At 41.6% G+C, this 14003-nt stretch overlaps 1 long non-coding RNA gene across 1 annotated transcript; it reads left to right on the forward strand.

Moving 5' to 3' along the window:
* Positions 1 to 9293: 9293 nt before the first annotated feature.
* On the forward strand, positions 9294 to 11843 carry LOC102009080. Its single transcript, XR_264267.2, has 3 exons — positions 9294 to 9622; positions 11273 to 11405; positions 11751 to 11843. It is a non-coding gene; the product is annotated as an uncharacterized LOC102009080 (long non-coding RNA).
* The last annotated feature ends 2160 nt before the right edge of the window (positions 11844 to 14003 follow it).

The following is a 14003-nucleotide window of genomic DNA, read 5'->3' on the forward strand; positions in this document are numbered from 1 at the left end:
TATCTTTGCAAAATAAGACCATGCACATCAACACCATTTCCATGTACTTCAACTGGAAATGGAAGCAACGGTTTTTATTCCTGGCAAATTCTCTTGGTATTACAGTAGCTGTGCATTAAAGGTATTATATATTTTACAGTTCTCTACCATTCTATTTGAATTCAAGTTGAAATGATATATGATCCTTAAAGGTGAAGATTTTAAAAAGTTATTATTAGAGAGAGTCATAAAAGTATCCATTAAACCCAAGCCACTGCTTCATACTAGGCAAGACCAGTCTGATCCAACCAGGTTCCACAGGAGCAGCAGCTTGAGAACCGACCTCTTGGTTGCTATCAGTGATGTGCTGGTGTGAAGGAATGATTGAAATCTTTTCTGTTTCCCAGAATGGGAGACAAATGCCAATTCCAAGAACAAAAGTGCTGAGTGCCCCCCACATTGCAGTACAAAGACTGATTAGAGTCTGTGGGTTTATCCCACCGGTGCCACATCACCACCTCCACCCCAGCGTCCTGGTGAAAGCAAGGTGATCCAGAGGGCGGGAAGAGGAGGCTGGAGGTAGGTGAGGTGGGAGGGGCTGAGGAGCAGCTTCAGCACTGCACCCAGATGCCCACCTCGGGGACCTGACAGCTGCATCGGTCATCTGTTCATATGCCTCTCATCTACAAGATACAATTACAGCAGTAAATGAAGAAATTAAGGGATTTTAGTTCAATCTGTATGTGCTCCTTCTCAATTGATTTTTTTCTATTATATTATGTAGATTTTAACTTTGATTAGGTTTCTTAAGATTAGATGTTCCAGGGGGAGCGCCGGTCTTCCGGCTGGCTAGCTTCCTGCCTTGTAGGCTCCCAGAGGGAGGGCCCCCGGCGCACGGGGAGCCTTGGGTGGGGAGCGCCGGTCTTCGGACTGGTGGCTCACTCCCGGCCTCGTAGGCCCCCAGAAGGAGGGCTTCTGGTGCACAGGGAGCCACGGGCGGGGAGCGCCGGTCTTCTGGCTGGCTAGCTTCCTGCCTTGTAGGCCCCCGGAGGGAGGGCCCCTGGTGCCCGGGAGGCCACAGGGCTGGGAGTGCTGGCCCTTGGGCCGGCCCCCAGCCTAACAGGCACCTGGGAGGAGGGGCCCTGGTGCACAGGAAGCCACACGGCAGTGAGCACTGTTGTACGCCAGCCCTCAGGACGGCCACCGCTGCTTCGTTGAGAACTACCATGACACAGAGAAACATTGACACAATTGGCCCACCATGCACCAGCTGCAGATGCCCACTCACAGACGTGTCTGAATCATTCAAACATGGAGAAACCCCTGGGAATACATGCCATACAACAGGTCACTCTTGCTCCTGCCATTGAGAACCAGAAAGGTCCAGAGTCAGCAGAGGAGCAGCTGGTGAACAAGGACTCGGAGAACATGAGAATACAGACTAAGCCCGAGGAGTCAGAGGTCCTGTGGACTGGGTTCATGAAAGCCGTTCAGAAGCTGTAAACTAGGAGGACCTTGCACAAAACCTGCGGAGACTTTCTGGAAGCCATTCTTCCCCTGACAGTACAGGCTGTGGTGGAGCTCTGGAGAGGTCTGCAGCAAGATTCCTGCTGCCTGTGCTGACAGTTGGGGAGAGGACACTAACTGGTTGTGGGGTCCCAAAGCAATGGGAAGCTGGAGAGAAAAAGCTACAAAGAATGGCTTTCACCCCAGACAGCTCACTTGTGATGTCAGTAAGAATTGCCTCCTCAGTATTCTATAGCCATGATGAGGAGGAGGCCAAGGAGAGAAAACAAAGAGACCGAGAAAAAGCAGCTGCTTTTGTTGTACCACTAAGAGAAACAGATCCCAAGTCTGATTCCCAGGGCCCCAAGAACAACTCGACAACTGCATTCATCTGCTACCACTGTTAAAAGCCGGGCCACCTCAAGAGGAACTGCCCTAACAGGCCCCATGGGCCATGCCCTGGATGCAAAGGAGACCACTGGAGATCGGTCTGCCCTCTGAAGTGGAGGCCTCAGAGCTCAGACCCATGCTACCAGTTAGTCCAACAGGAATGAGAGGGCTTGGAGCATACACTGCCTTCTCCCTCTGGCCAGACCGTCATCTCCATCGAGGAGTCCTGGGTAATCATGACTATGGAGGAACAAGAAAACAGCCTGTTGCTAGACACAGGTGCAAGTCTCTTGGTCCTTCTTTTCAATCCTGACCTTCCTTCCAGCTGTCATACCTCAGTGAAAGGAGTCACTGGTGAGGAGGTAATATGCTATTTTTGACAACCCTTAGGCTGTAACTACTTGTTAGATCCTTCTTGCATATCTCTGTCTTCCTGAGAAACCACTTTGAAGATACCACCATGTATTACAGCAGCCATTGATATTTTCCTACTAATCTATCCATAACTGTGTAAAGTTTGTAATGTTCCTATCGTATTTCATAAATGGGTGTATGTTTATTATTATGTTTTCCTACAACAACCATTGAGAATAGTTAATGATTTTTCAATAGGTCACTCATGTATAGCTCTATTTATTTTCTTTAGAAGCCACACTGAAGATACCAAAGTATAGTACAACAACTATCGATAATCTCCTACCTCTTTTGTCTCTACCTCACTATTATTTGTCTATTTGTTTTCCTGAGAAACTATTTTGTAGATAACAATATGTAAAACAATAACCATTGATAATTTCCTACCATTTTGTGTGTAATTTGGTAAGTCCCCCCTATTATTATGTTATCCTTCTTTTACTCTTTAAAAAAAAAAAATTAGATGTTCCAGCCTTTGATTCTAGGAACATGGATAAATCATATCATATAACGTATAATGCAACACTCTATGGCTTTGTTCCACCAGCAAAAGCCAAAGAGGCATTGATGTTACCCAGTTAGTTGGGGGAACCAAGTCTAGAATATAAGCAAATAGGAAATCTGTATAACCAGATTCCTATGGAACATATTCAAATGATATGTGCTTCAAAAAGCACTAAAACAAGTAATAAGAACAGGTGGAAAAATATGAATATGGGAAAGGCATTGATTTTTGTAAACAATCCTATCAGCAAAAATAATAAATATTAACAAAATATTGTGGAAAGAAGTAATGGATTAATATACTTAATGGTCTTAATGAGTTTTTTGTAAATAGGGGAAAAATTTAGGTGTTCAGATTAATCTGTTACATTAATAAATAACAGTATGGTACTGAATAACATTGTAGTAATGAATACCACAGTTTCTGTTTTCAAGGCTTAATTTTGCCAAGATATGTCTTCTTTACATATTCATTTTCATTGATTAACCAGAGTTTTGCAATCTATCCTCCCTTATGATGATCCAAGAACATATTTATTAATTTTAATTTCAAAAGCCTTTTTTAACATGAAGCATCATATACTCAAATAGTAAGGAAAAGTTGAGTGTAAGAGTCAAAGGCAGAAATTCATACCAGTCCCATTTCACAATAAGTTCTAGTAATTGCAATACCAAGCATGTCTGGCACAGTTTTTCTTTAGGAATTCAATAATTTGTGATCTTTATGAAGAATAACTGCATAAATAGTAAAATTTGATTTGGACACAACCAATGTGCTACTTTGTATTCTCCTTTTCAAACAGAAAATCAAAATTGAGTAAGGATAGCACAGAAATTATAAAGAGAAATAAGTAGAGAACTCCAGTTCTGTTATTCCATGGGGCTCCTTAGAACTTTGTGCATAAATTGTAGAAGGGGAGAATAATGCAAAATGTCAGCTACAACATAGCTAGTTGGTCCATGTAAATTTCACTTTGTACATGCAATACCTTACAGAATTTAAATATTTAGAGTCAAAGTATGTTCTCCTTTTCAAGTTGCAAATGAAAGGATGAATCAAGAGACTAAATCAATAGTACAATTTAGCAAGGGGTAGATATTTTTAAAAGCACAATCATTAATGATTATTTTTGTTAGCATTTCCATGTTCCCCACATTGACGAAATACACAGAGTGGTCAGATGTGCACAGCTAAAGACGGCAAAGCTGAAATAAAGGAGTAATTCTTGAGTTTCTTTGTTACTTCTGGAAGACCGTTGCTGAGCCCACAGAAGAGAAGCTGAAATAGTGAATGATGATGGACACACACAATCATCCGTCCTGGTCAATGATCAGACAAGCTGGGCTGATGGCAGATAATCACAGATAATCAGACACAAATCAAAGGAGTGACTCCCAATCCTCATGGATTTCTTACCTAATTTTTAAAAAATTTTTGCAGCATGCGCTCTTCTGGAAGTGCTGCTTTATGTGTATTTCTTTTGGAAATCTGGAAAATTTTATTCATTCATTTAATTCACACCTTATTGGTGGGAAAAACTGCAGAATGTGTATCTAGCATTGAAAAACAGGCCCAACCTGGATGGTGTGTTCATTATGGAGCTACACTGTCAAAATGAATCTGAAAAGTTAATTTCAACATTCAGAGTATTATACCCTCCAAAATAAAATGTGACGCTAAGAAGATTCGTGCAAATTCATCTTCGCTGCATGAAATTTTTTTCTCAGTCATCTCTCTGGTGTGAAGTTTCCATGACATTGTTAATAAGATCCCCAAATATTTGCAAATAGTCAAAACTCAGCCTGGAATAGCGTACAGTGAACTGACCACCTTTACATTTATTGTTTAAAGATCAAGACACAGACATTCCCAAAAATACTGTAATTATGCCACATAACACCAAACCTACAAAAACGGCTTCCAGGTGAGAACAGCAGGGCCAGAGCAGGTGCAGGGAGAACTCTTCACTGGACTTCCTTCCTCTTCCTAAAACAGAGCTATAGGCCATTCAGCGCCACACCCCAAGAAAGTCTCTGGTCAAGGAGGCAGATAATTTGAGGAGGCAGTGACCTTGGACAGCGGGGTATTCAAAAAGAAATTGTGCAAAAAAGCTTCACCAGAATCTTTCATTCTCTGAAACCCTAACGACTGATACAGAAACCTTTATCCATAGATGCTCAGGGGACTGCTCTCTCTAAAGTATACACCCACATGTATGATCAGTTAATCCTTAGACTCCCAACCATTCAAGCCTAAATTGTTGGCCGAAAAGATTTCCTCTCCACCAACATACAAAAGTTTGTTCACGGAGAAAGTTTGTTTACGGAGAAACAAAAAGATGTTTATGGAGAAAAAAAAAATAATCAAATTCTGCAGAAAAATGCCAGGAGAAATAACAAAAGATGCTGGCCATATACTACTAGGAAGATACAAAAAAGACTGGACTGAACCACTTTCTTGTTCTTAGCAAGGGTTCTAAAGCAAAGGATCAAATAATGTTTCTGATTTTTGTGACTGAAGAAAAACTTTGAAAAATTTTTATAAAAATATAAATATCTATGTGTTTGCTGCTAAAAATCTTTTTGTGAAACTTTTTTTTTGGACAGGAGATAATTAGAAGCTGCTAAAGTAGATCCTAAAGAAAAACTGTGCCAGACATGCTTGGTATTGCAATTACTAGAACTTATTGTGAAATGGGACTGGTATCAAAGATTGGAAATAAAACATATTCATTTGAAGTGCGTATACAAACAATAACCATAATTAGACCTGAGGCCAACAAAAGATATTTATAGGAAGAAGTATTTCCTCACTGGCATTGTTTAGATTTGTTGGTGTATCATGATGTTTTCTTAAAACTGACTCAGTTGGTTTTATTACTGTTTTTAATTTTTTTACAGTGCATACATTGCCTTATTATCTGCAAAGGGCGGAACCCTCTCTCCACCCTGACCTTGGTGCTCCACTGATTGGTCTCCAATGATTGGTCTCCAATGATTCTCCATCTAAGACAATGATTGGTCTCCAATGATTCTCCATCTAAGACAATCAGTTTTAGGACCAATGATTGGTCTCCAATGATTCTCCATCTAAGACAATGATTGGTCTCCAATGATTCTCCATCTAAGACAATCAGTTTTAGGACCAGCAGGCTTGTGTAAAAAGGGAAAACAGTTCTCTCAGGTCCCATATTGTTTGCTTCGCCATTAAGCTTAATGACACATCAAGCTTTGGTGTTTCCAAGTGGGAGTAGGAGGCTGACTTGGTAGCACATCCTGGGAGAGAAATGACACGACTGTCACCAAATTTCGGGTGTATGCCTGGGGCAGAGGCTCTAGAATTGGGCTCTGGGGCTTAGGAAAGGTGTTTGTGGTATGTCTAGATTCTTGGACAATGAAATTTCCTCAGCAAAAGAATAAGAACAATAGCTTCAAACCATGGAAGAAGGGCTGGCCCCACTGATACTAAAAGGGAAATTAATTTTCTCTGCATAGCTTCACAAAGACAAAATATTTTTTCCATTTTCAGCCTCCCTAACCCATACCCTTCTCCACTTTCCCATCCAATCCTCTGGTGGCTCAAGCTAATCTGTGCTGGGCAAGGAGGAGAGGGGAGGGAGAGCTTTAAATTCAAGTTGAGACAAATTTTAAATGGGGAGGATTATCTCAACAAAGAGTTAATAATCAAGCACAGTTAGTAACCACAGTTAATAACCAAGCCTGTTGACCAGCTCTGGATTCAGCCTTGTGTGTCTTTGAGGGACTATATTGTGTAGCAGGAGAAATAAATCCAAGGGGGCTGTCAACAGAGTAATCGTTCGGGGGGGGGGGAAATCCAGAAACTTTAATTTTTGTGCTTAGAAAAATGCACATTCCTGCTTGACCACTGGATAATGACTCTGTCCCATTTGTTAGTGACTGGGCTGAGGTGACTGTCCCCTCCCTGCTGACTGGGAGCCAGAGTTTTGTTCTGAGGGGTTGTCCTTTATATTTTCTAGGAATTGTGCTGGCCTGCCCCAGAACTTTCTTCTAGAAATTTGTTCCCTTTGACATCAACACTTGGGTTTTGTGTTTATCCCCACATCACCTAAGGTTCCAAGAGGACCAAAGGGTGCCATTTACTTCCAAGTTTTTTTCTAAAGAGAAGAGTGTGCTCTCCAGCACATGCAAGATTCTGTCTCACAAATTAGCCAAAGCCACTGCTTGAATCATGGCAACTTGTCCTTGTCAAGTTATGATTTTCCCATTTTTCATCATCTCTATTTTTTTTCTTTCCATTTGTTTTATTCCATTTCTTCTGGGAAACACAGAGAAGTGCCCCATAATTTCCTTTTAGACTGAGTAAGTACAAAATCCAAAATTTTCTTTTCATACAAACATCACCTAAATTGTAATATACTCAAATCTCCCATTTAAATAATGACTAGAAATTATTAAATTTGAGTTATGTGTCCATAAGGTAATGGAAAATCTTTCGAGGCTATTGACTGTATTGGGTTATAAAATTACTTTGCTTGATTGTGATTGCAGATGCCCCCTTTCTGCTACATAGGGAGCTCTGAAGTACTGTATTATCTGTAACACAATTTCTAAGGATTTTTTAAGAGGTAGGCAAATTTCATCACAGCACTATTATCTTAGAAGACTTTGAATACAGGTTTTTCAAATTTCAGACGCTCATGGCGATGTATTTGCTGCGATTAGGAACAATAGAGAAGGGCCCGAGGGAAACAGTGATTCTAACTCATTGACTTTCATGTGGCAGAGCCCATTTTGGGGTTCTGCGATGTGTGTGTGTGTGTGCATGTGTGTGCATGTGTGTGTGTGCATGCACGTGTGTGTGCATGTTCCTGATTTAAATACCCATCTACATTTCACTCCTAGGTTTTGTCAAATTCATGTTCCCCAAATGTCCCCAGACCTCTGTTGAAGGTCACATAATGTACCTTCTAGGAATGACAGTCCTTCTCACCAGTGGGCAAGGGGTAGGTGACTGTGCAGAGGATGCGAGGAGATAAGAACAGCTGGACTGGTGATACCATTTCATGAGCCAAGAAGTGAACCAGCTGCTGCAAAGCACATTGTCTATACCTTTCAGAACCCCAAATAGAACCGTAGCAGTAGTCTCATGTTTGTGAAGTTAAGTTCTTTAGAGCATATGCTATATATTCATATATTTTAAAATTTATTACTCTCCAAGGTAAGCCTAGGAAGTAGTTATTATTATTCCTATTTTGCAAGTTATTAATTTACTTTTATAAGTGGGCCTTATAACCCAATCCCAGGTCAACTGGTGAATCTGTTTTTCCAAATATCTTGGACCTTCGTCAAGTCTTTTTCTGGGGTGTAAATCCTCCATCGAGGAGCCTGAGGGTGGCCCCCTGAAAGCCATCTGCCTGCAGCACATGGGGACCTTCCTCACGTCGCTCCTGAGGTCTCCAAGCTGCCACCTTGACAAAACCATTGTGAAAGGGGAGATTTTTCCTCCAGAAGTGACACTGTTTTCCATATGAACCACTGTTACAGGCTTTACGTGGTTGGTCATTTTAAAGTTCATACACTAAAAAGGGGAGACTTCAAGGCATAAATGATTAGGATACAGATTAAATTTCACAGTATTTAATGTGACTCAAGGGAAAAGAATCAAATATCCTCTTTTTGTCTCTTGTGTTATATCCTTCTTCATAGTTCTAATTTATCTCTTGCTCCTCAGCTGAAGCAAAGTTTCCTGACTCCAAGAAAAGTGGGATCTTTCTCTTTGCATCTCAGGACTTCTCTGAGACCCCTGAAATAAAGCTTCTATTTGCTGCCATCTAGGCTCCAACAATCTGCCCAGGCAGTCTGCCTGGCTCTGGAAGAGGGTGACTGGGTTTGGAATGTCCTGCAGCCTCTAGAAGGTGCCAGCAATTCCTGGAGGGAAGGAGGGGTTCCCTTTTGTTCATTTTCTGCTGCCAGCATCTAGAACAGTGCCTGGTACACCAGATGCCTACTGCAGGCTTAGTCAACACTGACTGAATGAATGAATGAACAAATGAATGAATGAGAAATTTGTGCTCTCTCATCTTTTTTTTTTGTACCAGGAATTGAACTCGGGACCTTGCACTTGCCAGGCAGGCGCTTATGCCACTGAGCTGTATCCCTGGCCCTGTGTCTCTCATCTTATTGATGAGAAAAAACTAAAATGAGAGAGTTAAGTGAATTGGTCACAAATGTGTTTGCTAGCAACAAAACTAGGACCTGAGATCACATTCTCAGTCTATTTCCTCTCTAGATATAATGTGTGGGCCTGTCAGTTACCCCTGCAGTCCTGGCAGGTAGATGTCCTGTGGGTTTCCTCAGCTCTGTTAGCTAACCCTCTGTGCACAACCCTTCACTCACCCGGCCCCCGACTGCTGAAACTTATAAAATCTCTAAAAGTTCTGCTGTTGTCATCGTAATGCACAATGTCCCTTGCAGTTCCGTTCCACGTAGTAACTTGGTGAGTTGTCATAGAGAAAGCATCTAACCTACGTAGGCTGCCATGAGATATTATATTATTATATTGGACAGGACCAACATTTTACCTTAATCTAATTGTTTATTTACAAAACTGTCAAATGGTGGTAAAATTTCAAACTCTTCAGAGTGTGCCAAAGCGCTACCTTCCTACTGATTGCAAGTGTGAGCGCTGGTCCCAGCGTCTTGCATCCGTCTGCCACCAGGAAGCTGTCTGTGGAAACAAGGGCATCTACATATTCCACTCACAACAGCAGAGCTAGAATTCACACTCAGAAACACTGTCCACCGAAGAAAAGAGCTTCAGAGTGACAGAAGAGAGCACGCTGAACAGGTTTTATCATTTATGCAAATTTTTAAAGGCTCAAAGCATAACATTGGGGCTGGGGATAGAGCTCAGCAGCACAAGTGCAAGGTCCTGAGTTCGATTCTTGGTACCAAAAAAACCCCATAACATTGAAAAACCCCCACATAACATTGTATCCCTATACTTATAAGTGCATTTTAGAAAGTATAAAATACATGGGGGCTAAACTCGTGATTTTTAAGAGGCAGTTAAGGTGCAAAAGACTAGAGATGAACAAAATGACTTCAAATTTAACTGAATTTTTTTACATGCACACCCCTTCCACACACACACACACACACACACACACACACACATACACAGAAGGAAATATGGCCAATACTGAGAATTGCTAGCTTCAGGAATAGGTTTATGGTTTGCTATAGTACTTATTTTAAAACATATTTCAAATACAAAATTAAAAGGCAAAGGAAAATGATAAATTCATTCAAGGCATACTGTTCTGCACTGTATATCTTCCATTTAACAATGAATCTTGGAGAGTTTTATCATTTTATTGTACACAGATCAACTCATTTTGAAATTGTTATATATCACTGAATTGTACACTTTAAAATGGCTAACATGGTAAATTTTGTGCTATGTGTATTTTATTGCAAGTTTTAAAATCGCCACAGATTGCATGGTATTTCAACCATTTTACAGGTCTCTTGGGAATGAACATTTATGTTGTTGCTGGGGTTTTTGCTATCACAAATACTGCTGTAATGAATTTAAATGTACATTTATATTTTATCACATGCATTTCACTGTGGGTAAAAGATTTTTATAAAATGGCTTTGGCTTACCATAAAATCTTAAGTGAATTAAAAAATGAATAGACTTGGGAATATTTGGGATATATTAATTTACAAATTAAATATTTGAACAAGGTATTTCATTCATGGAAATTATATTTTGTGACAAAATCACCAGTCATTATATTTTGTGACAAAATCATGAGCAAAATCACTTTCTACTATTTTTAAGTTTAAATGTGACTTTGTTTATAACTTCAGCATCAGAATTTTTTAAATGTTGGCTTAAGATTTAACCCTTGGGAATCAGTGTGTAGTCATTTATATCTCAGCAGATTGAGCTCATCAGCTCATTTTTTTTTTTTTTAAGTTTACTGGTACAGTGCAGATACACATGCCGATCACATTCACCAAGAGGAGTTTGTACCCGTACACGATGTCTCAGTTCCTCTTTTCTTCCCATTCCCCTCCTTATTTACAAAGTGTTTCCATTTTATCCTTCTTTACTCGTTTTTTTCGTTTCCCTTCTTTCCTTTGCCCCTCCCACTCTCCAGTTTTGACAATTAGAGCTCAAAGGTATTAACAGGAGTACAGAAGAAATCCACCAAAAGCAAAGGCCACCGCCCCACAAGGCAATTTTATCTCTTTCAAAATTGTGTGTGGAGCTCATTACACAAATTATTTAATATAGACTTTTAGTTTTCTTTTCTCAGAGGAAATTTACAAATTAAAGTAATGACAGTATTAAAATCTGTCAGGGAAAAGTCTGAGAGAAACGTCCAATATCGCTAACGCGGCCCTGCGTGCGTTCATTCCCACTTCTCTCGGGCTGCGTCAGCACAGATTTTATGTTACACATCCCTGCTGACCTCCGTTTCAGGGTCTTCAGGGTTCCGCACTTCACAGACGTTCTCAGTCGCAGGAGCCGGCGTTTGCCTGAAAGTTCGGGTGGACACACTGTACTGAGGACAGACTGGGGTCACGAGCAAAATCCGAAGTCCATACATGGAAGGGTGAGAGTGACATGCCTCGCCCTGCGCTCCCTCTCTAGCTCACACACACGCGCGCGCACACACACATACGCGCGCACACGCACGCACGCATATGCACACACGCGCGCGCACACACGGAGGAGGCATTTCCAGCCGGCACACCACCGGCCCCGCCAGCGTCCTCACCCCCGAGGGACGGTGCGGAGGCCGGGGAGCCCACCTCCGCGCCCCGCCCGGCTCCGGGGACGGCTCCGCCCCCGCAGGCCTCGGGGAGAGCGGGTGCTCACTTGCAGACTCCGCCTCCGGCCCACCGAGGCTGCTGCCCTTGATTCTCTGCTTCCTTTGATTCTCGCTTTGTTTCCACAGGAGCCCGGGAGTCCCCAGCTCCCCGCTGCAGCTCAGCTCAGGAGCGCTGCCATCCAGAGAAGAGGCGGCGTCGGCACTGGAGACGGGCGCGGAAAGACCCTGCCCGGGAGGCGGCGGCGTCCCGCACTCGAGGCGGAGGCCGGCCGGCCCCAGCGCCGCGGACGCCGCTCAGCCACAGCCGCGCTGCCTGGAGCCGCCGCCGCCTCCACCGCTGTGCTCTGCGGCCGCTGGATGCTGCACGCAATCATTTTGTTTGTTTGTTTGTTGTTTTTTTTGTTTTTCTCCGGTACCGGGAACCGAACTCACGACCTTGCGCTTGCCAGGCAGGCGCTTTTGCCGCTGAGCTAAATCCCCAGCCCCTGCACGCAATCATTTTAAACTTCAGCTCTGGTAAAATATATAAAAGTGCAAGCAAAGAAGACAGATTTTGAAGTCTACAGCAAATGAGTTCCTAAAAAAAAAAGTCTTCGGTCCATGTACTACTCACATGTAAAAGACTCGCCTGCGCAGGTGTGCATAGTTTTAAATGACAGGCGGCCTCGTCATGGAGGAGCGCAGGCTCCTAAGTTCCCTGAGCAAGATTGATTCTCCACAGCCAGAACGGCGCGTTGGGCTCCTAGATAATTTGTAATGAATCGAATTTTCCTTCAGCATACCTAATTAGTGACTCTCGTTTGCCGCTTAAAAGGATACAGACACTTAATAAATGTTTGGAAATTCTGTTACAATGCTGGAAAGGCTTGAAGCCTGCTTTGCATCCTGAAACCCAGCAGTGTCACCCCTAAATATATACCCAAAAGAACTGAGGCATGTACGTAAGCAAATACTTATGCGTACATGTTCGTGGCAGCAGCACTATTCAAAATAGCCAAAAGGCTGGAAACAAGCAAACGTCCACTAAGTGGTGAAAAGTAAATAAAACAGAATATACATATAGCTATGAATTCGATCCTCAGAGACTGAGGAATTAATACTTCCTCCGAGGTGGATGGACCTAGACAGTATTGTGCTAAGAGAAAGAAGCCAGCCACAAAAGAGAACATATCGTCTGATTCTATCCACAGGAAGCGCCAGAGAAAGTAAATTCATATACATACAGCAGGACAGCAGTTGTCAGGGGCTGAGGTGAGAGGGTGATGGTGAATCCTGAAAGTGTGTGGCTTCCTGTGAGGTTGTGAAAATGTTTCAGAACTAGATAGAGGTGATGTGTCACTACATTGTGAACATCCTAACAGGCACTTAACTGGATTCTTTAAAGCAAGTAATTTTATATTGTATGATTTTTTTGATTTTAAAGAGAAAAAGGAACAATAACGAAATCAGAGGAAAGACAAAAACAAAACAACACAAAAACAATAAAAATGATACAGAATTTCAAAACAAGATGACAGGAATTAACAATGCTTGTTATATTACATATTGTTATCTTCAACAAAGTTGCTCAGATTACCAGATGTAAGAATACAAGACTGATCAAATAAAGAGAATAAAAAGTAATTTGAAAAGCATTAGAAACGGTACAGAGTGGTAGGAAATCAACAATGGTTTATATATTGCATATTATTGTCTTCATATTAGTTGTTCAGATTACCAGATATAAGCATGCAACACTGGTCAAGAAAAAAAATTAAGCATTAACCGTTCCTTTCAATAAACCAGTAGACATCAGCAGTGCAACTATCCCAGCTATCCTTGTATATACATATATATTTTTTTCCTCTTTTCTTTCTTTTCCCTTACTCTCATTTCAGTTGTTCCTTCCCTTTGAGCAATTTCTTTCCCTTTCACAGTATCTATTGTATATTTTTGGTTTTATTTACTCTTTCAGCTTCTTACACTAGGGAGACAATACAATGTTTACATATGCGGGTCTGATTTATTTCACTTATGAGTATAGTCTCCAGTTATCTCAGTATGACATGGATAAACTTGAGACATTTCTAGCTAAATGGATGTACCTTGAGACCATACTCTTGAAAGAAATAAATCAGACACACATGTTCAAACACTGCATTGATTCCCTGGTATGAGAAATCAAAAATGTAAATAATGACCAAATTCATAATAGATACTGGGAAATGGGAACAAAATTTTCAGATGAGAAGGAGATTGAGGGAGTAGGAAGGGATGAAGGAAAGAAAGAACAAGAAAAAAAGAATAGAAGGAAAAAATGGAAACAAAGCCTTTGCAAATAAGCAGAGGGAAAAGGGGGTAAAAGAGGGGAGGGGAATGGGACAGAAAGAAGTAGCAAAT

This window comes from Chinchilla lanigera, unplaced genomic scaffold, assembly GCF_000276665.1.
Source record: "Chinchilla lanigera isolate Chin_1 unplaced genomic scaffold, ChiLan1.0 scaffold00101, whole genome shotgun sequence".
In the NCBI taxonomy this organism is placed as follows: domain Eukaryota; kingdom Metazoa; phylum Chordata; class Mammalia; order Rodentia; family Chinchillidae; genus Chinchilla; species Chinchilla lanigera.